This window comes from Leptosomus discolor, chromosome Z, assembly GCF_034619465.1.
Source record: "Leptosomus discolor isolate bLepDis1 chromosome Z, bLepDis1.hap2, whole genome shotgun sequence".
NCBI classification, from domain to species: Eukaryota; Metazoa; Chordata; class Aves; order Leptosomiformes; family Leptosomidae; genus Leptosomus; species Leptosomus discolor.
In genome coordinates this window covers 44,012,985-44,034,269 of record NC_141419.1, presented here as the reverse complement: position 1 = coordinate 44,034,269, position 21,285 = coordinate 44,012,985, and positions in this window count along the sequence as shown.

Sequence of the window (21,285 nt, the reverse complement as noted above, 5' to 3'; positions counted from 1 at the left end):
AACTGGGAGTAAGGAGGGTGTGTTTCAGGATACTAGGTGAACTAATCATTGCCTGAGACTTGAGTCACAGGGTTTTTTTGTTCAGCGTTTCAAAAACTGCTTACAAAAATTATGTGTTGGGTAGATGGTGTTATACTTGGAGTTTGGGTCTTGACAGATAGAAACCTCTTCGTTTCATGCCAGAAGTGGATTTCAAAGACCTTCTGTTGTCAGGTCTACCATTTTGTACATACGCATAATTGCAAAACAAATCTGAAAGAAGTCCTCATCCTTTGGAAAAATTCAGATGACACTGGTCTGTTATTACTGTTATATATTGTTGTCATATGTGGGCAGGGTTGCAACAGAAAGGAGATTAAATAGTAAAGGGTAAACTCAAACTCGTTATCCAGCCTGAAGGCAGAAGATGGAGTTCTTCTTCCATGGGCTCCAGTTGCCAGAAATATACAAGCACAGTATGGATCTGGATGTGCGTTTTTTCTTGTGAGATGAAAGGCTGCATATGCCACGAATGCTCTGGCTTGATCATGCTCTGTTTTGTCTTCGATGATCAACTACTAATCTGTGCTGCTGCAAAGGAGCCCCCAGTGAAGATAGGGCTAGTTTGATTTTTAGGGGCACAAGAGTGGTTTGAACTTAGTATAGCTGATCATCTAGGTCTCTTTGGTGACAGAGATGGAATTCCATAAAGATAAAATTAGTATGTGCTCTGAATCTTCTACTGACTGGAGAGGAAGCCTGGGCAGATTAACCCGTTGTCCCTGAAAGTTAATCCTCATGTGTATCACCTGTCTTTTAATGACATTGATCATTGAGATCAGTAGTTGGATGCTGAGCAGTAAAGTTTAGACTTCCAAATTGCCAGTTCACACTTTAAGAGCACTTGAAGTGCATTTTAAACAGCAAAATGGGTTGCATTTGTGAAATACCAAGTTGTCTATCATTAGGGACAGACACTTTCCACTGTCTGTGTATTGTAATTTTTTAATGTAAAGTATATATAAATAACAAATCTACGAAATCTCCTAAAATAGTATTTCTGGAGTGTTTCTCTGACATTATTGAGCATATTTATGCATTTTTTGTATGTCTTCGTTGTGCCTGAGGAGTCTGAAAACTTTCTTCAATATGTCTTATAGCATAGCAAGCGTTACCATGGTACCTTGTAACATTTTTCCTATCAGCAGATGGAGCCACAAGGGGGAAAAAAGATTCTAAGAATTTTGGAATGGAATAATGCTAAAATAAACTCGTTATAAAAATGCTCCATATGATTGATGATAAATTAAAGCAAACAGTTCTGTAATGTATCATCTGTTAGTTAAACATGTGCCCTCATTTATCTGATCTATACATAACCAAAGTCAATTGCTGTAAATTAGTTAGCAACTAATGACAGTCTTTACTTATCTTGAAGCTGTGTCCCCTTATTTAAGCCCTCACCCTAATATTTGAAAGAGTGGAAAAAAATTAATCTTCAGGATGTTTAAAATTGTACTTTCTCGAAAGGAGAAATTAGAATAGAGCTATGGGACTGAATGTGGGAATTGGGAATGTGGTGATTTAAGGTTTTCACAGAGTTGGTTTGTCAATGAAGTCAGCTCTTTCTGGAGATGGAGTAGGGTGTGAGAGGGAAAAGATTTTCCCGAAGGATATTAAGTGGTAGCAAGGCTCTTACCAATCCATTGAAGACTGATAGAGATTCTTAAACAAATCCATAGTTCAACCAAATTTTCCAAAGTACCTATTCCTCATGACTGCCAAAATCCATCACTTTGCCCTGTTTCAGAGCGCCTTACCAAGTGTGGGTTTCGTGATATTTTGAGCAGATGAGCTAGGTAGTGAAGCTTTAAATATGTTTAAATGTTGCTTTTTTAGTATAGTCAATCAGAAGATTGAGCTTTTATAACTACAGCATGCTTGTTGAAGATATACTGCTTTATCATATTGGAGTGCTTCGTATGTTCCGGTTTCAGCTTGTCACAGGATAAGGATGTGTTTTTCTCCAACTGTTGTTCAAGATTATTGTTTTTAGGTGATGGTATATAAATTGCAATATGGATTGTACAAGTGTTGAACTTACTCTACTTTGGCACTTCGAAGAACAAAAGGAGAAGTTAGACAGTAAGAGGATCAAATTATTCTTGTCCTTTTGTGGTGACCAAAATAAAGACATGAGGGAAGAGTCTGAAGCTCAGTCTAAAATCAGCAGTTCTTCAATATGTATTTGGGCTCTGTCAGAATTCTTCCTGCTGCATGAAGCAGATTAAAAGGAAGAAGCTGGGTATTTTGTAACACTACGGATGTGTAAGTTACAGATTTTAACTGGAAAAAATGATAGCTTGAACCTTACTTCCTTGGTGATTTGTCTTATGTTAAGATGATGTTGCATTGGCTATAAATACTGTATCGCTTCTGTGAATGAAAGAGAATTTCAGGGTTCAGGCTGACATCTTTTAAATACATATACAAGCATTTTAAAGTGGCAAAATGTAATTAGACCTGTGAGTTTGACAGTAATTCCTACAAAATTACAGTATTTTTCACTGTGCAGAAGTAAAAACTAACCTAAATGGATGTTGTTAGCATCTGGTAAGCACTATCAGTTTTTTTGAGATGGTTGGATGTCATATTTATGGCATTCTGAGTGAGATCTATAGCTGTGACTGATTGTGCCTTGCCATTCAATTGTTGCATCTCAATCTGCCTCGTTTATAATTGGGCACTATGGAGGATGCCTCTTTTTGCAGCTCCAAAATATGAGGGAGAAGGAGGTCAAGTTCCCTTTAGTCGTTCAACCAGGAGTGCTCCAGTGCAATCACACGTGCAACCACATGCTCAAGACCTATTGTTTGGGAAAGCAACAGTGTGAATAATTGCTGGGGCCAGAATAGGTTCTTTGAATTAATTCTCCTCCTCCATTTAAGATTAGGAAAAATGCCACTTTAGCTCTGATCCTGCAGATAGTCTGGACACCTTCTTGCTCCTCTTATACCCTGAACTGAATATCAACTGCTGGCTTTGCTGCGTGCATGAGATATTATCACACATGTTCCCTAGTGTTGAAAGAAGATTAATTATTTGAGACGGCATAGATGTGGGTTATTTTCCTAAATTCCTTGCATTCTCCTAGTTCTCCATGAATTTCTATCAGTGGTGCACTAAAGAGTATGTGCATCGTAGGGATGAATATGTTCATATCTCAATCTATAGGCCAAAATGTGTACTTACTCACTTACTGCTTTCCATACATCACAGATATCCTTTTAGGATGGTTTAGCTCTATGTGAAGCCCCCTGCTGTATGGGAATTTTCTAGACTGCGAAATTTCTATTGTTTTTTTTTCCTGTTTTCACGCACTGTCTTCTATAACAGTGTTATGGTCCATGGTGTGTCACTGAAATATGAATAATGAAGATGATGATAATTAGAAGGAAGATCATGGTATCAAGTTTCCAGTTTGGTTTTAAATGAATCTAGAGATTCTGACTTGCTGAGTTTAAATCAAGCCTTCTGAAGCAAATGAGAAAGATTCCTGTAATCTTGCACTATTTGCGCATCATTGTTAATTACAGGCTTCCCTGGACTTAACTGACTCCTCAAAAACACTGTAAATGAGAGAAGCATGTATTCCTTGCTTCTGATCTTTGTCTTAAATACTTTACAAAGAAAATCCTACCCTAATGAATAGTAAGCAGTGAAAGATTTAATGGGAGAACCGAACTATCATTCTGTTTTATACTTGTATGAAATGTATTTTTATTCATTAATTTATTCATTTGTGTATTACTTCAGCTCCAAAAGGCTTGTTATCATCTCACAATGCAAGTAAGAAAATATAGTACCTCTTCTGAAATGTTTATAATGTAGTATCTGTATACATCTGCAAGAAATTCCAATAAATATTGTGGGGTCCTGCACAGGTAAAAAGGTCTCTGCAAGACTTATTGCAGTTGCCTCTCAGATTCTCATAGCATGTAATAAAGAAGGAGAAGTTGCACAACTTTTTGTGTGCGTGTGTCCAAATAGAAGCTAGTATATGGCATGTACGACAAATTCTTTAACATACGAAGTAAATACCTGCTGTCTTTTATGTATGATATTTCTAGAATGCAGAAACTGGCAATGAGGAAGGCTTTGTAGGTAGATTTTCTGAGCAGCTATGGTGGCATATAGAGCTGAAGCTGTAGGAATATGGGTTTTGTCCCAAGAGATAAGGGTTTTTTTCTGAAAGTTTTTTTAATAAGTGTGTGTTGTAAGTTAGCAACCAGAAGATAATTATATCTAAAGATATTTAAAATTCAGCTAGGTTTGGGTTTGGTAATTTTTTTTTTTTTCACATTTGCTTGGTTCTATTTTTGCAGTTGCACTCATGTTTTTGCCTTTATTTAGTCAACTATATTTGGCTCAGAAAATATATCATTATATACACTGACTACATAGCTTCCTGTGTTCCTATTTTTAAATACTGGATGGTTGAAATGGAAAAGGCAAAAAATGCCTTTATTTTTCCTTTTACCGTTTTCCAAGATTTGCTGTATCATCCTGTAAAATTGTTTAACTGTAACTGTCAACAAGTTCTTTTTAAGAGATTTTGCTTTTTGGAGTAAGATTGACAAATCATACCAAATGATGATATCAAATGAAGGTATCAAATGATGATACCTTCCCAGGCTTCCTCGTAACTAAACAGCATGTGGGATGGAGAGAGGTTTGGATTGTAAGAACAGAAAATCATTGAACAACATTCAAAGTATCTGGGAGTTATGGGTATTCTTAAAGTGTACTGAGCCATTAAGTACACAGGCTGCTCACCCACCTGTATTTATCAAAAAACTCAACTCTGTTGTGCTAGTCTCATAGAGGTTATTACTTATTTGCCACTTGAGGAAACAGGAGGAGAATGGAGGAAGAATTATCTCTTTAAAAAGATACTAAATACATAAGGAATGATGATTAGAAGGCCACCAAGTTGCTTTTCACAGAAACAGCTAGTGAGAAGATTGAATTAGGGGAGAGATGTATACAGCTCATTTAATGATTAGATGAAATTTGTTTGTTCTGAATGCTGTTCAAACATTTGAACTGCTAATATGCAGATAGCTTCAGCCTGAATTACTGAGCAGGCATTCACTAAATGTAATTCAGCTGTGGTAAAATCTAATCAGCCCTCTGTCACTGACTATCTCTTTCCATAGCCTGTAGAGAGAGTTTAGGATGGCGAGGTTTCTAACTTAAGGACCTCCACTAAGTGCCTAAAATTAACTGTGTTGAAAATGGACTTAAGGGACATGCCGCTCAATGACAAAACTAGCTTTGAACCTGGAAACTCCCACCTGCAATCTATATATTAACTTGTCAGAAACATGTGCTATATATGGATGGGATAAAAACAGTTGTGCTCTTTATGGTCACATTGCATTTCTGCCGATATGCAAAAATTGTACTTGAGATGGCTTTCTGCGGCTATTTTAAACACACTGAATTCTCATTGATATATCTGAACTTTACAAGCAAACATTCATAGATCTTATTTGTCACCTTTATTTGTTGCTCTGAAAAGTGTTGATCAACCTCTTACTGTCTAGAACTTAATTTTTCACAACTACCACAAGTGGCAATCGTGAATTATAAAAGCTACCTGATCTTAGCCAGCTTTTTAAATTGAATATCTTTATCTTCCTTCTTTTTCTCTATACCACTAACATTGAGAGAATATCCTCTTTTCCGTAAAATACATGGTCAAAAATGTGACTTCCAGCACTGTCAGCAGTACCCTTATCCCAAGTCAGTAACCTCTTTTGGGCTCAGCCTTGAAATGAGCCTATCACGGATATGACTAGCATTTTAAGGCCTGGATGTGATAAATGGAGAATTAATCTTGCATTACTCTTTCATTCCAGTTAATAATTTTGCAATTTTGAAACAGTAGAGGAAGGTTGAAATTACATTCTTTATGAACATTAGGAAAACTGTTTTGTCCTGAGTAGCGTCACATAGTTGTTAACATCACACAAATGTGACCTTACCTATGAGCTCGGTAATCTTGGATCCCAACATTAATAATGTTTCATTATATAATATGATTTATCACTATGTTGATTGATTTCTTTCAAAATGTAAGGCAAATGTTTTTCAACACTGGTAACCATTAGTACTACGTCACTGGGACACAGGACACTATTATGTTCCTTTGATTAATTGTATCTCATGTTGTGCTATTATAGCAATATATTTTTGTACTAGGGATTCGGTGAAGAGGGTGACCAATGAAGAGCACAAAGGACAAACTTTGCCATTTTCAGTTTGCTGTTTCAAATTCTCTGCAACACTCTCCTTAGGTTTAATGCAGGTGGAGGAAGAGTGACCTGTTATCCAAACTTTCATGCTGATTCATAGTTCTGTATCTGATAGCGGTGCTTTTGAAAAGACCGTTCTCACCTATGACAGCTTTTTCACACTCTCTGAGTATAGCAGTAAGTTATTTACTTTGTTGTGTTTCATGAATTTTTCCAATAAATTGTTTAATGCTTTGTTGCAGTTTGCAACAAAATACTAACTAGGAATAAACTGCTTTTTTCTTTTTTTTTTTTCCCCTTTTTTTTTTTTTTTTTTTGGGCAAACAGTCTTTGAGAATATTTTTAAGTCTATGTTAAGAAACCTGATTACCCTTTCCAGGGCTAAAAAACCTGCTTATCTTTGAGGTATTTTTAAGTTTACGAATTATTTCTAAGTTAAACTTGCCCTGTTACAACCATTAATGTATTTCCGAATTACTGCAGAGTCTTCCTAGAGGATTCTTCAGATATGTTCTGGTCTGACTTTTTTTTCTTCTTCTTCTTTTTACTTTCATCTTCTTCATCTTGACTGCCTGTATATGATTTTTCTATTTTCCTACTGTTAATCTGTAAGTGAGTACCTTCATTCTTTTTCTCATGTGCATCCACTTTTTCTGCAGATACAGCTTTTCCTTCCAAGGAAGGATATTTAAATAACAAGGTTTGTAGTTTTCAAATCTCCTTTGCTTCTTTTTCAGTTTCTTTTTTGGTTTGTGATAAGAAACTAATTAATTTCCCTCATTCCTGTATGCGTTAAATCTGTGGACAGTGTTTTTGGATGACTTCTGTCTTTCATGTCAAAATAAAACGAGTTTTTATTCTGATAACATTTCAAACACACAAATCTGTCATTAGCTAATTCTTCAGCTTTCAGGCCTTTCTACAGGATCATTATTTTTCATGGTAAATGAGAGTTAAAATCTTCATCAGTTGTGCCTATGCTTGGATATAAGACATGAAGCTGTAACATCTGCTACTAAGAACGATGTAACTGATCTGGTATTTAAAAATGCCAGAGCAAGTAGGTAGTTGTGGGAGATGATATGAACAATTTTAGCAGGTGCCTGGCTTTCCAGTAACCATGGACCTTAATATGGGATTATAGATACCTGACTTTTTAGTGTTTATTGGTTGATTTTTTGTATGAGTTTCACCTTTTTTATGTGTTATACAAATATTCAAGCAAGTAAGCAATTAAACTTAACAGAGTAGTTAACAGGCATATGAGGTATCAAGCCAAAGATAGAATTTGCAGTGAGTAAACATGGGACAGAAATAGGAATGTGAAGGCGAAGGAATCTATTTCGGAGCAGGGAATTGTTCTTGTGCTTTAAAAACCCTCAGGAACACACAACAGGTTTTTTTGAGCTTTACAGCTAAGATTGCTTTGCTGTAGATTTTACACCTTTCAGGGTTCACTTTATCAAAATACTTTGTTTCAAAAGTTTTGCACCACAGATACTACAATGCATTGCATTTGCTTTGCCAATTAATGAATACTTTTGTTTATTGTTTGTTATGGGTTTGTTTTTTCATCTCGAGATGATCATTAACAACACGTGGGAGATCTAAGCTGAAGAGACAGTGAAAAATCATTTCACTTTAAGGGTAATATTTGCAATCTTTTATTGCACCCAAAGAAAAAATTCTACAAGAAATGGTATTTTTGTGTCATTTCAGCATTAGTCATACGAGCTATAGCATTAACCAAAGGCTGCATATACACCTACAGTGTAGCATTTTGCTCTTGTATGCTGGTACCATTAGAGCCCCTTCCTCATTGCCTCGAATGCAATTCAGTTCAGCACTGGATGCTGCAGTCTTCTATTGTGGTGCAGGTCACGTAGCAGTGAATGAACAAGATTGCATGAATAATGTGCTTTTTATTCAGCGATTGGATAAAAATGAATGCCCTCAACACCTACGTACATCCAATATCTACCAGTTCGTGTGTGCTTATTCTTCCTGAAGCTTTAATTATTTATCCTTGGAGAGAATTTGACAGTTACAAGTAGTCACGACTCAGCAGGTTAACCCTACAAACACCAGAACTGATTTCCATATCAAGTACACTTGAATGTCTTATGGAATCAAATGTTGATTTTTGAAGTGATATGACTCTCAATTAACAGAACAAAATTGGCATCCCTAAATACTACATGTTTTTAAATCTAACGCTGTCTTTAATGAAATTAAATTTGATCTAATATTCTTGCTAATTTCAAGAGGTAGTGTTTCAAGACTGAAGACTGTGATATGCTCTAAATACTGACATTGACATTCTGCAGTAAAATACTTTTTCAGTAGGGAATGGTCAAGTAATGAGGAAAGCAACGTTAGTTAACAAACCAAAACATGTGCATAGTTGCCCATCATACAGTATTGCATAGTGATGAGAAAAAAATGGAATTACATAAGATGTTTGCTGATTTTCCTACTTGGTCTTAAAATGTGTTCAAATTATAGCAAAACTGTATGCGTAATAGAAGTCAATATATCAACATACATTGAGAGAAAAAGAGCCTTAGAAATAAACTGCTTCTTTATATTGGTTTTACAGAGAGAAAGGGTGGGAGTGTGTGTATGTGTATATAAATACATATACATTTTGACTACTTGATCTGAGTGCAAGAAGTTCGTCAAAGAAACAGTAAAATTATTTTTCATGTGAACATTTTTTTTACTAAAAATATTTGCTATGTGGCTGCATTTTAGAAGCCAATGCTAGAAAGGCCAATATTAGACTACGTTGCTGCAGCTCATTTTTTCTAAGTATGTTGCTTCACCTGCCCTCCACTCTCCCTGGCAATAGTACCCTGCACTGATCCAGAATTTTTTTCTTTCTTCTTTTAGGGAAGGCTTACACACTTTTATATCAAAATTAGAAGTAACAGCAGAATATTGTTACTCCTGGGGTCCATAATCAGGTTCCAGAATAGCACAGAGGAATTTGTGTATGTTTTTCATGTAGATTGTACCCTTGCTCTGTTGAATAATGTTACTGTATTATCTGACTGGACTGCATGACTCACAGCAGGTGGAGGCAAATCTGCGTGTGTCATTAGGCTGCATAATGTAGGAGTATGCCCGGCACTGGTAGCTACTAATGGATTGATTTAAGTCTTAAGAGTTACCTAGAAAGTCTACACCTGATACAGACCTTATTTATCTCCCCATGCTAAGAACAGACTTGAAAGTGTAATGTGAGGTGGTTTTGTTTTGTGCTTTTGCTTACAAACAGTAAACAATTCGGTGACTGATTACAGCAGCAATTTACCCAGAGTTGTGACAGCCTCTCTGAGGTATTTTCCTTGAAAGTAACACAGTGGCCCAGTGAAAAATTGATTCACAGAAGACATGTTCCCTGTGTTATGTGAAAGATTAGATATTAATGGTAGTTCCTTTTTACCTTTTGTTCTAGGAATTATTAACTGTAAATATTGGAGTTAATCTTATTTCAAGACTGTTGGTAAAGTGCAAATTGCATAGTGTCATCTTTAGTGCTATTGAAATCAATGTGCAATTGAACAGCTGGACCAGTGGTTGAGATTTGCTAAAATACTGAGGAATCCTAAGTTTTGTATTGTAATTAGTGATAGTAATCATGATCACAGTGAGATGAATCTTTGATGGATGAACTGAACTGGTTCTAATTGCTTTAGTATATGGAACTTGGCAAACTCAGATTTTAAATTTTTGAGTGTTAGCACGAGAGATTTTAACTGAGATAAACATAATAAAAACAAGTGTATTGAAGTACAATTATGTGCTGAGGTCCTGTCAAGTGATTCTTTTCAGCAGTTGTGAGATTTATCCCAGTCTGCACAAAGATACGGGTGAAAGGTTGGCATATTTTGTGAAGTAGATTAAGGGCAAATGAACAGTCTCAGGATTCTGGAGAAAGGAGAATATGATCTGAATCTCCAAACTTACATTAGTACATCATTCTTGCTCCTAAATGTAAACATTGGTCTATGGCATAATACAAAGTCTTTTTTGCTGCAATACAATGACAGCAAAATGACTCCTGCTAGCCATCTTGATTATATTGCTATTGTCTTTGGTGTGAGCTGTGAAGTTTTGCAATACTGATAATATCTCTGATAATTTGTAAAGCATGTTTATTAAAAGCATGAGATTTTAAGAAATATGGGCTAACGTTATGGTGCCTTCCTTTCTGGAGGCACGGGTAGAATTTCACTTTTTCCCTTTGTGCTTACTCCATGAACGTGTTGTTGCTTAACATCTTTGAAACCTCCGCTTCTTTGTAGTTTTTGGCTGAATTTGGTCGACGGTTTTATTAACTGTTGGTTGTGCTACAGAGTTACTGAGCAGTTACAGAAGTAACTAAGGAATAGAAACCAGGCTTACAGGGTCGTGAGTTTGATAGTCACTGTGTATAACGTTAAGGACACTTTTATGATAGTTTCCTAGCAACTAATTCTAATTTACTTTGTCCAAAGTTCTGTTAAAACCAAACAGATTAATGATGGTTTAGAAAATAAATAGCTGTCTCAAAAGGGTACTTAACAGCCCCTAAAGAATATTTTCATACCGATAAAGTTCAGTAAAATCTCTGGTAATGGCAAATGAATATTCTGCTGGTTCAACTCACTATTTATTTATTAGTAAGATTCTGGGCATCTGCTGTACTGAGAAGTTTCAAATTTTATTATCTTGAAGTAAAAATTCATTGATAAAAGGGAAAATTTGTTGTGGGGAACAGAAAAATGCCTCTTTATTTTTTACTATTACTATCTATGTTATGAAGAATGCAGTTTTTTTTTTTTTTGGTCATCCTTTTCTGTTCACTGATCTTAACTACAAGACAATTTTGTGGATGTTATTAAAAATTATAGAAAGCTGAACCATATGATCCTCCCTCCATTGCTCATGTGTCATGCTTCTGTTCACTGTTCATCACCTCTCCTGGCAGTACATACCCATCCTTTTCCTTAAGTGATGGAAACGTCATTTCTGCTGCAAAGGACCCCCTAAAGGCTGAGGAAGATGGTTTATCTATTAGTGACATTTTATAGACTGCTTTGTTTCAAAAGCATGCAAAGCTGAAGCAGCAATTGAAATAGCATTATTGTTTGGTTCAGTGTGCTTCTGAACAGATGAGACAGGCAGGCAGAATACTGCTGCCCTCTAAAACAGGATTAAACTGTGGTCTTACTTTCTGATGGCCCACACTTACTTCCTGCTGCCACAACATGGCCTTGCAGCAATTTAGAGGCAAGTTTTTCATTCTCCTTATTCCCTCTTTTAGGTGTGATTTGCAGGCTAGTGATTTAGCTGCCTGTAGATGCTAATGCTCTAGAGAGAGTTGATGTGCTCTGTAGAAAGGAAAAGCTCCTTCCAGCTTTTGCATCTTGGACAGCAGAGGGCAGGTTTTGTGTGACTGAAAGTTTATTGTGTGGAATAGCTGTGTGTCTACACATGGTGGAATTGTCTGCGTGCTAGAAAGCGTTACAGAGATGTAGTACAGAGCAGGTAAATGTAATTCATGGGGTTTTTGTGCATATAGGAAATTTTTTCTAGCAGAATATTCTTTTGCCTTTTCTTAAAAAAAACTTTGTTTTGGCCAAAAATGTTAAGACAAAATTAAAATGGTATTGGCAAGGTAACAGAGTGTCAGTCCAGGAACATTACCATCTACCCACACGTCACTATACTGAAACCTTCTAATATCTTCCTTTTCTCTCTTGACTGTCGTCATTGTGGTCTGTGAACATTCACTTTGATATTTGAGTCACTACACAGGAGACAGATGTATATATTTATTCTGATACAAAATTTTATGCAGTAGACTTATTTTGGCATTAACTGTTAAGTTTTTATTTTAATCAATCCTAATGCTTGTATCTAAACAGCAAATTTCTGCTGGTTTAGATATGCTGATCAGGCATATGTTGTTCAGGTGCTGTGCAAAAGCAGGCTTTTAGTATTTACACAATGTGATATGCAAAATTATGTTTTTATTGGTATAGTTTCTTGCACTTGGGTAGACCAGTGGCTTTAGTAGGACAAAGAACCACCGTGACATTGTTTGGTAGTCTTAGAGAGATAAAGTGCTGCTAGTCATATTAAAATAAAATATACTTTAAAGGTAATTGTAGTTCATGGTGGTCACTAGTAACTGTTAGAGAAGAGGCTTAACAGGTTGCTTCAGTGGCGCATAACAATTTCATAACAGTATAGATTCTTACCCTTTCCTATCCCAGGCAAAGTGAACAATAACAGCAACCATATATTGTCTGTGCTAACATGTTGACTGTAATGAGTGTTCAGTTAGTCTCACTACATGTGCTGTCGCTTAAACTTGTTGAACAACCTGGAGAATACTGTTGCCAGCAGGTAGTAAGGCTAATTGTTTTCAGTGCTACTTAGTAGGATTTTTCCTTCTGCTTTACTTATTGCCGTTAACAGGCCACCTAAGGCTGCATGGTGTCTTCAATATCCCTTTTCCCTTTCTCCATTCTGGAACTGTGAGCTGAGGTCAGTATCTCTCCCAGTGGTCTTTCTCCTCCACCTCTTTGCCCTGACACTAAGTGCTTTGTTGAAGCCCAGTTCTTGGTGAGCACTGTGCAACTCTGGAGTCAGGCTACTGGTGCATGTGTTTCTCAACAGACCGTCATAGCTGACAATTTTCTCCTATTCTGGAATAACTCCTCTGGCCTGGATACCCATCAAATAGCTGTGTGTGTCCAGTGGGCTTCAGTTTCTGCTTGTCCATTCAAGTTTTTGGCCCCAGCCTCTCTGCTGTACATCCTTGCTACATGCCTCTGTTGTCACTGAAATCTGGTCCTAGCTCATGTGTCCAAAGTCCTTTGGACAACTGCTGACTTTCAGACTACTGAAGTCCTTTGGAGAACTGCTAACCTTCAGTAGCTTCCATCCTTTCCCAACCTTAATTGTACTGAAGCTTCTCGGGGGCTTGTTCTGCTTGAGCAAATAAAACAGATTTTTTGAGGGTACCTAGAGAAAGTCACTGTATACTTTCGTTACAGCAAAGAATACACAAGTTGCTGTGGATGATAGTAGAGCAGTACACACATCTTTGTCTCCATTTCTCTGCCACCCTAAATATTTTTTAATCCTGGAGTCCTTTTTAAAGTGAAGGATGCTTGCCTCCTTTCTGGTCTGCTTCAATGCATGGAGCTTAAGAAAGAGTTTCTCAGTCTTCTCATCTGCAGCAGCTTTACTTCTTGCCTTTCCTCACATTACTAGCAATGGAATTTGTAAACTCCAGTCCAGTTAAGTGATCATTTAAATAGTTATTTAAACCCTGCCACCCACCCCTGCTTCATTACCATGTCTTTTGCAGGTTGGCCACCCTGTTTGCCATACCTATTGTTATATCTACGTAGTCCGACTCAAAAGTAAGGAAGGCAAGCAACCTGGCCAAGAAAAGAATACATCCTTAATACATGTAGGCACGTGTGCGTGCCTGCACACACACACATATACATGTGTCTGCAGATGCCTCTTCCATGTGACTGTACCCAGAAAGAAGTTAACCATCACTTCAGGTCAGATAACAAGCAGCATTAGCGTAAAACATACAGTGACTCACACCAGCAATTTGTACAAATAATGCAGAAGTACCCCACATTCTGAATTCGCTGGGATGAGTGCTGCTGTGAATAACCCTTCACCGGTGCTGTTATCCACTGCTGCAGAATTGCCAGAATTCTTTCAGTACGAGTGAGTGCTGATTGGGAATGACTTTGCTATAAATACTTTGCTATAAATACAGCACGGTGTGTAACTCTTTGTTTGCCAAGAAAATATACACAAAAAGGATGGCAGACAAGCTGGAAAGGGTCCAGAGAAGGGCCACAGAGATGATCAGGGGACTGGAAGACCTGCCATATGAAGAAGGGCTGAGAAAACGGGGTTTGTTCAGCCTTGAGAAGAGAAGGCTTAAGGGAGACCTTATTGCCATGTAACCAACCAGTACTTAAAGGGTGGCTACCAGGAAGATGGAGACTCCCTTTTTATGAGGAGTCACATGAAAAAGACAAGGGGCAATGGGTACAAGTTACTCCTGGGGAGATCCTGACTGGACTCCAGGAGAAACTTTTTCACCATGAGGGCAATTAGACATTGGAATAATCTCCCAAGGGAAGTGGTGGATTCCCCTACATTGGACAGTTTTAAGGATCAGCTTGACAGGGTGCTGGGCCATATCATTTAAACTGTGTTTTTACCTGGAAAGGTTGGAGTAGATGATCCTTGAGGTCCCTCCCAACCTGGTATTCTATGATTGTATGACTCTATGAAGAAACTCCTATGGTTTGGTTGCACGAGTTAGTGGGTTGTGTTTCAGGGTGAAGTTGATACAAGTGGATATTAGGCATTTGTCCTGGCCTAGGCAGTTAATACATCTCCTCTCCTTCTTCACAGTCCATTACTGCTTATTCCTACCGTTGCTCTGTCTTCAGTTCAGTTTATTTAGTCACAGTCTAAAGCTGATCTGGTTGAAAAAAACACATTTTTTCTGTGTTACTCTTCAGCCAGATGCCACAGTATGCACTTTATGGCAATGTGGCAAAGGTAATTCAGTCAGTGACAGGAGGTTGAGAGCAGGCTGAACATCTCTGCTACTGCCGCCAAATCTCTACACATACTGCCAGAATTTTCATTTGATGTGCAACGTAAGACAATGGCCATTTATACTCTCTATTGTTTTTTGGTTCTTATAATTTTGATTATACCATAAATATATGAATTTGGGAAAGTTTTATATTTTTAATGGACCACTGTCTGCTCAGCCAAGGTACAATTAGACCCACCTTATGCCAAAAGCTATAAAAAAGAGCATTGTACGTTTTGCCACATCATCCTTTCCATTGCTGCTCTTCTTGATAGAATTTAGCTATCCTAATAAAGAATATGTACTGGATTGTAAATCTTCCTGTGGTGGTAAAACACTTATATGTATGTATACTGTATATATAATAAATTATATTTTCATTTATTCAAAAAGGAAAATATCAATAAAACAATTTACATTTTCATAAAAATAAACATACTTTTTGAATGTCAACCAATGTAATATAATTGGTTTGAATAACCTATACCTCATAGATTTTTTTCCACTTTTTAAGCAGTTTACCTAAGAAATCTTGCACAAAAATTCAGAAACAATTAAAATACCCAGACTTGCATTTGGATTGGGAAACTGGTAATAAAATTCCACTCCTATTGAAATTAATAGGAAATTCATGAAATCAGGAATTCAAATACAGGTTTTTTTAAAGCAACTTTGCAAACTGTTCGTAGGAAAATAAGATATAATCAGAATAAAAAGAAATTACACAAAAAACCCTACCAAAACCCACCAGAACAAAGATAGACACCTTACTACAAAGTAGAAAAGGGAACAACTGAATTATTAAATACTTCTCATGAATGAGAATCAGAAAGACACTGGGTTAACAAATAAGTATATGACTGGCTCCCGGTCAAAGAAAGACAGCAAAAAGAGTTCTTGCATAATTTGTCAGTGAACTAGGTTGATATTTACTTTCTAGTCCATATCTCCCTTTTTTCTGACTGTTTAAAGTAAAAACATTTGGAGACACTTGGCTGTTAATGCATATATGCTTAGGAGAACTATCATTTCCATCAGTATGAGCGCATCATAAGACCAGAGAGGTTATGGGTCTCTTATAACATTATTCACAATACAGTGCAGTTTGTTGGACATGTGGTAGTTTGTGGACACAGAAGAAAACATAACTGGGAGGTATTTCTTTGGGAAGCAAAGTCCTTGTCTAGGGTGATGCTCCAGTTGGAGTGTGGCTCCTGGCACAGAGGGCTGGTGGCAGCTGGGGATGGGGAGAAAGAGGAAGTGTTCATACAAAGGGCTGTGGCAGGTGCAGGCAGACACACAGACATGGCTGAGCTTTAGATTGTTCTTGGAAATACAGCCCCCTTACACTACTGCTACTTCTCTTTCTCACCTCAGGGACTGACTTAGAGAAAGGAATAATTTACTGTAAAACTTTGGGTTTTCCTAAGAGAAGGTCTCATGTTACAAAGTTGATTTAGTGCTAGCTTGCAGATTTTAATGCACTTTCCTGTCTGATCCTGCCTTGCAAAAGCTTAGTGTTGTGTTCGGATTTGGGTATTATCCCAGATCCATCTTTACTCTGAACTTTTACAATACATTGACTTTTAACAATAGGCCTCCAGGAATCACTAACGCATCAGGAGTTAGAGTTACAAGTTTCATTTTCTTCCAAATATTCCATGTCATATTTCACAGGGTGAAAGTGTCTTAAGACAAAATTGTTTCAGTATTTTCAATAATAGAAAAAACATCCTCCTTGTTTAGGGTCAGCTTCTGGCTCAAAACCTAAGCATCTGCATAGAAATTTGTAGCTGTATTTCAGACCTTAATTTTACATTCCACTGATGTAAATTAAGTTGGAAGTTGATCATTAATGATTAATGATCACTGATTTTGAACAGTAGTACTTCCAACAATGTGGATTTCCAGAGAAATAACTTGCAAACTGCAGATAATTCTCCCATTTACTGGCACAGCCCACCCTTAGCAATAAGGTTGCCACGGAAACAGCAAAACTCTGATCGGGTGAGAAAGAAGAGGTGAGAATGAAAGAAGATGGGGGCAATTTACAACAGTTTTTTATTGAAATAAATCAACTAGAATGTGTTAAAATAGTTTTGGTTGTTTTGTGGGGGGTTTTTTGCTGTTTTATTGTTGTTGTTGTTATTGCTATGGGAGAACCATAGCCTTTGCCTACAGGCCTTGAGGTTTCTTTGTTGGTGGTTGCTTTTTTTTTTTTTTTTGCAAAGGACACTAAGCTGAGGTCTGACTCAAACACCCAGTATGGAAAAAAGTCTAAGTGATGTGAGCTTAGTCTGTATTTTTTTCCCTGCAAAATGTTTTGAAGTAGAGGTATATAGTCATGACTCTTCTTAGTGACACTGATGGAAACTTCTGTGCCTTTCAATATTTCTATCGGCTATGTGGTGAGTCTCCCTTGAAATCACAGGAGCATGTAACTGAGCTCTGTGTGCAGGTATTTCAGAGACTCAGAGGAAGACAGACTATGTTGCATTAAGTATATACAAACAGGATAGATAGAATTATATAGAAATACTTTTTTAGTTAAAATAGCTACATACCTTCTTAAGAAGGTTAGAGCATAATGCTTTTTAGCTTGTCTTGGTGTTATCTTGCTGGTCTGTAAGTACATCATCAGAGGTCTCACATAAATAAAGCTGGATTAGGCTGATTAATATATGGATAAGAGATTTCTGGTATAGATCTAGCTCATGCAAAAATTGAATTTTCCCTTCTCAATTAACTGATCAAAGAAGAAATGTCCCCATAGGATATTAGAAACGTTTGTACTACTGAAACACTATCTTTTTATGTGAGGAGTTGATCATTTGTGATACTAAAGATTCTTCAAGACAATTTACTAAAGCAGAGCATTAACACTTGTGCCCATCATATTACAATGAGGAACAGCATCCTATTTGCTGACAGCTTAATGCTGCATCATAGTAATAGTTTGGATTTTTTTCCCAAAGTCATTGTCTTCCTCGTGCTGATTTCTTAAAAATTCAGCTTAGTCCACAAGCAATTTTACTGCCACCAGGCAGAAACTGTTGAAATGCAAATAGTCTTTCAGCAGAATGTTAACAGTTTCTAGCACTTGTTTGTACAAAGTACATATTTAACCACAGTGCATTACTGGAGCTAGATATTTTGCTGATTCTGGTTATATGGTTACTATTTCTCTAAACACAGGTCACTGAAAGTCACTTTTTTTGCATTTGTGAGAATTTCTTACTACAGGTCGTGGAACGTGGCAGTTGTGCTGCCTGTTCTTCCTCTTTACCGTGATCACACCATCTTAACTGGTTTACATTGTGTATTGACATGTCTCCTACCTTTGCATATGCAGTGATTTAAATCCTTCTAAACCTCATCCTAACCCAAAGTGTAGTTTTCATCCCTTTCCCTTCCTTTAATCTTGCCCCTCAATATCTTCCCCCCGCCCCCCGCCCTTTGCTGTTAATAAAACTTACTTGCTTCTGAAATACAGGCTGCAGAGGTAGTTAAGATACAGAAGGAAAAAAGGTGGAGCTAAGGATGAGCCCCTGAGAGCCGCTTGGAGGGAGAAAAGGAGGAACAGTCACATGACACACAGACTGCGTCAGGGTGAGAGGAGGATCCATAAGAAAACAGAACTGAAAAAACAGAACGAGAAAAAAAAATCCAAAAAAGAGGGACTGGTCAGAGCTGCCAAAGTTACCAGTAGTTCTTAGGAAATGCTGTACTTCATGAAAGGCAGTGTACACACCCTCACTGTGTATGTATTACTAGGATCATATATTATTTTGCATTTATCAACACTGAATTTCCACCTGCCATTTTTCTCATTGTTCTATGGCCATTTGTTACTCATGATGGCAGTGTCTGGCTTATCTGTCTAAAAAAGAAATGAAAAAGGCTCATTTTCAACTTGGATCCACTTTACTAGCTGACCTAGCATAGTCGCAGATAGAGAGATTAGAGAGAAATGGCGATTTAAATGTCTTGCTGTCAGTAGTGCTACAATAATAGTAGTAACAAGCTTGTTTAAGGCTAGCATGCTATAATCAGTGTGTAAAATTCAGGCACATTATTGGAAATACCAAACACATTATAATGCTCTGGCAATAGCTAGAATTAATCAGATCCTAATTTTAGTTGCAGTTTATGCCTGTTACAAGGTCTCCTAATTTCATTCATTATTTCCTGGAGTTGGATTTGAACCTGCTGCCTGTAGGGCAAAATTATCTACCCTTTCTAGTCCCAAGAACTGTAAAAACCAAAGTTTTAAAATGTTTGGTTCACCCAATTTAGGGCCAGATTTGTAAAGAAGACTGTGGCACTGAAAGGAGCACCAGATTTCAAGCACTGATTAATTCAGTGGCTAATACTCCTCTTCAATGTCTAATGTCAGATTTCCAGGAGAGCTCGACATCCACGAGATGTCTTCGTAGCATTTCTTTGTCCAGTGAAGCAGTATCACAAATTAGTCCTTTTGCTGGTGCTCTGGGAAGCTTTTATTCTCTAGGTTTCCCTCTGCCTCTCTTTCAGTGGACTGATGATCATACTGTTTTAAAAGGTCTAATCTGTTAATAGGGTAAATAAGTATATGCTTTTTTTTTTTTCAAGCAGGTGGGTGTTGGGATTTTTTTTGCATCAGGGATCTCTGAAGGCAAACCTGTAAAATCTGTGAATCTGCTGGTGCACACAGAGAGCAATCAGAACATCAAACGAAATGTGCACATTCATGTTCCCATGCTGGATGTAAATGAACCGGCTGAATGAACACGTCGGGGAGAAACCCAGATATGACTCCCCAGTTTTCCTCACCTGCCATGCCTGTGGACACCCTGTGCATTTCTCTGGCAACACCCTCTCTTCCACAAAGGCTTTATGACCCACCCTCGTCTGCTCAGACACCGGCTTCATTTTCTGGTGTTGCTAAGAAAAAGGTGCCGCCTGTGCTTGAAATGGGATCTTCCACTATTTAGCAAGGCTTTGCTGAATGAGTCATCAAAGCCGGCTGGTATTGGCTGGGCTGGTAGCACCCAAGGGATTGCCTGGCAGAGGCTGCGAGGCCTCGCTTCATTCACAGAAATGTGGGGATGCTAGCCAGCCCTTTCATTCACACGCACAGAATCTCATTCACATTTTGCAGTTTCGCTAGCCGCTTCTAATGAAGAGAGCCATTTGGGAACAATAGGGTTTTCTGGGCAGTAAAGACATGTAAAAATAGGCTATGGTGTGTATATTTGCTGTTGCTATGCTAGGAGGATGAAGAGAGGAATGAATGCTGTGTGGATGCAGTAGCAGGTTCGCAGTGTGGTGATGAAGGGCTATTCTGCAGATCACTAGAAACCTGCTTTTACACTGACTAGGGCATTGCTATTACTCATCACTGCTGGGATAAGAGGTGCTGACTTAATTTAATGTGTCATGAATATACTAATTAAATACCTGTATTTGAGCTGGCTGTTTCACTGTATTTGCACTTGGTGTACTGCAGCCTTTAGTCATGAGAGAGGGAAGGCATTCCATACGATTTTTCCTTTAAATTATGCTGCAGTTAGTAATTTGTTTAAAAAATAACTTTGCACTATGGAACTTTTCTGGTCTGAATTTGTTTATAATGCAATGTTTTGTCCTACATCCAAAAGATGTTTTACAAAGAAGATCAGTTTATAGAAAAGAGCCATATGGCTTGTGAAGGGCATTGTATATCACAATGCTGTACACATTTTGTATTTTTCAAAAAAAAAGTAGGAGAAATATCTGTTTTCTGCCTGTTTTGCTACTTCTCAGATCAAGTGTTTGTGGCTGACATTTATGCTTAATAAGACTTGGTGCATTTTTTTATTTTTCACTGCAGGATGTCAGTTTGATGTTACCTGGACTTTTGACTATTCTTTTAGGTTTTTTTCAGTTTTTCAGAATTAAACCAAACATTCCAGTGAATTGAAGATCCTCATCATGTTTTTCTTCGAAGTGAATGTCAGTGCTGAAAGGAAGAACATCTGTTAAGCCTGTTGTTGGACATCAGAAAAATATGTTTCGTCACACATAGGTACTTACGTAATTCCTTCATTAAAATAGAAGGTTGTTGTGAAGTAACAGGGGAGAAGGATTTCTTTCTCTATCAAAAATTGAATGTAACACTTTCCATGAGAGACAGCATTACACAAAGGCACTTGTAAAGTCTGTTATGCTGCTTTTGTGGAAGAAAATGTGTATATTCTTTGGTTCTGTTGTTTGTTCTGAAGACATTTAAGGTGTCTGTGTTTTGCTTGGGGGTGGGGGTGGGGGGGTGGGTGTATATGTGTAAATACTATCCAGATATTTGCTATCTAATTGTGACTTCTTTAT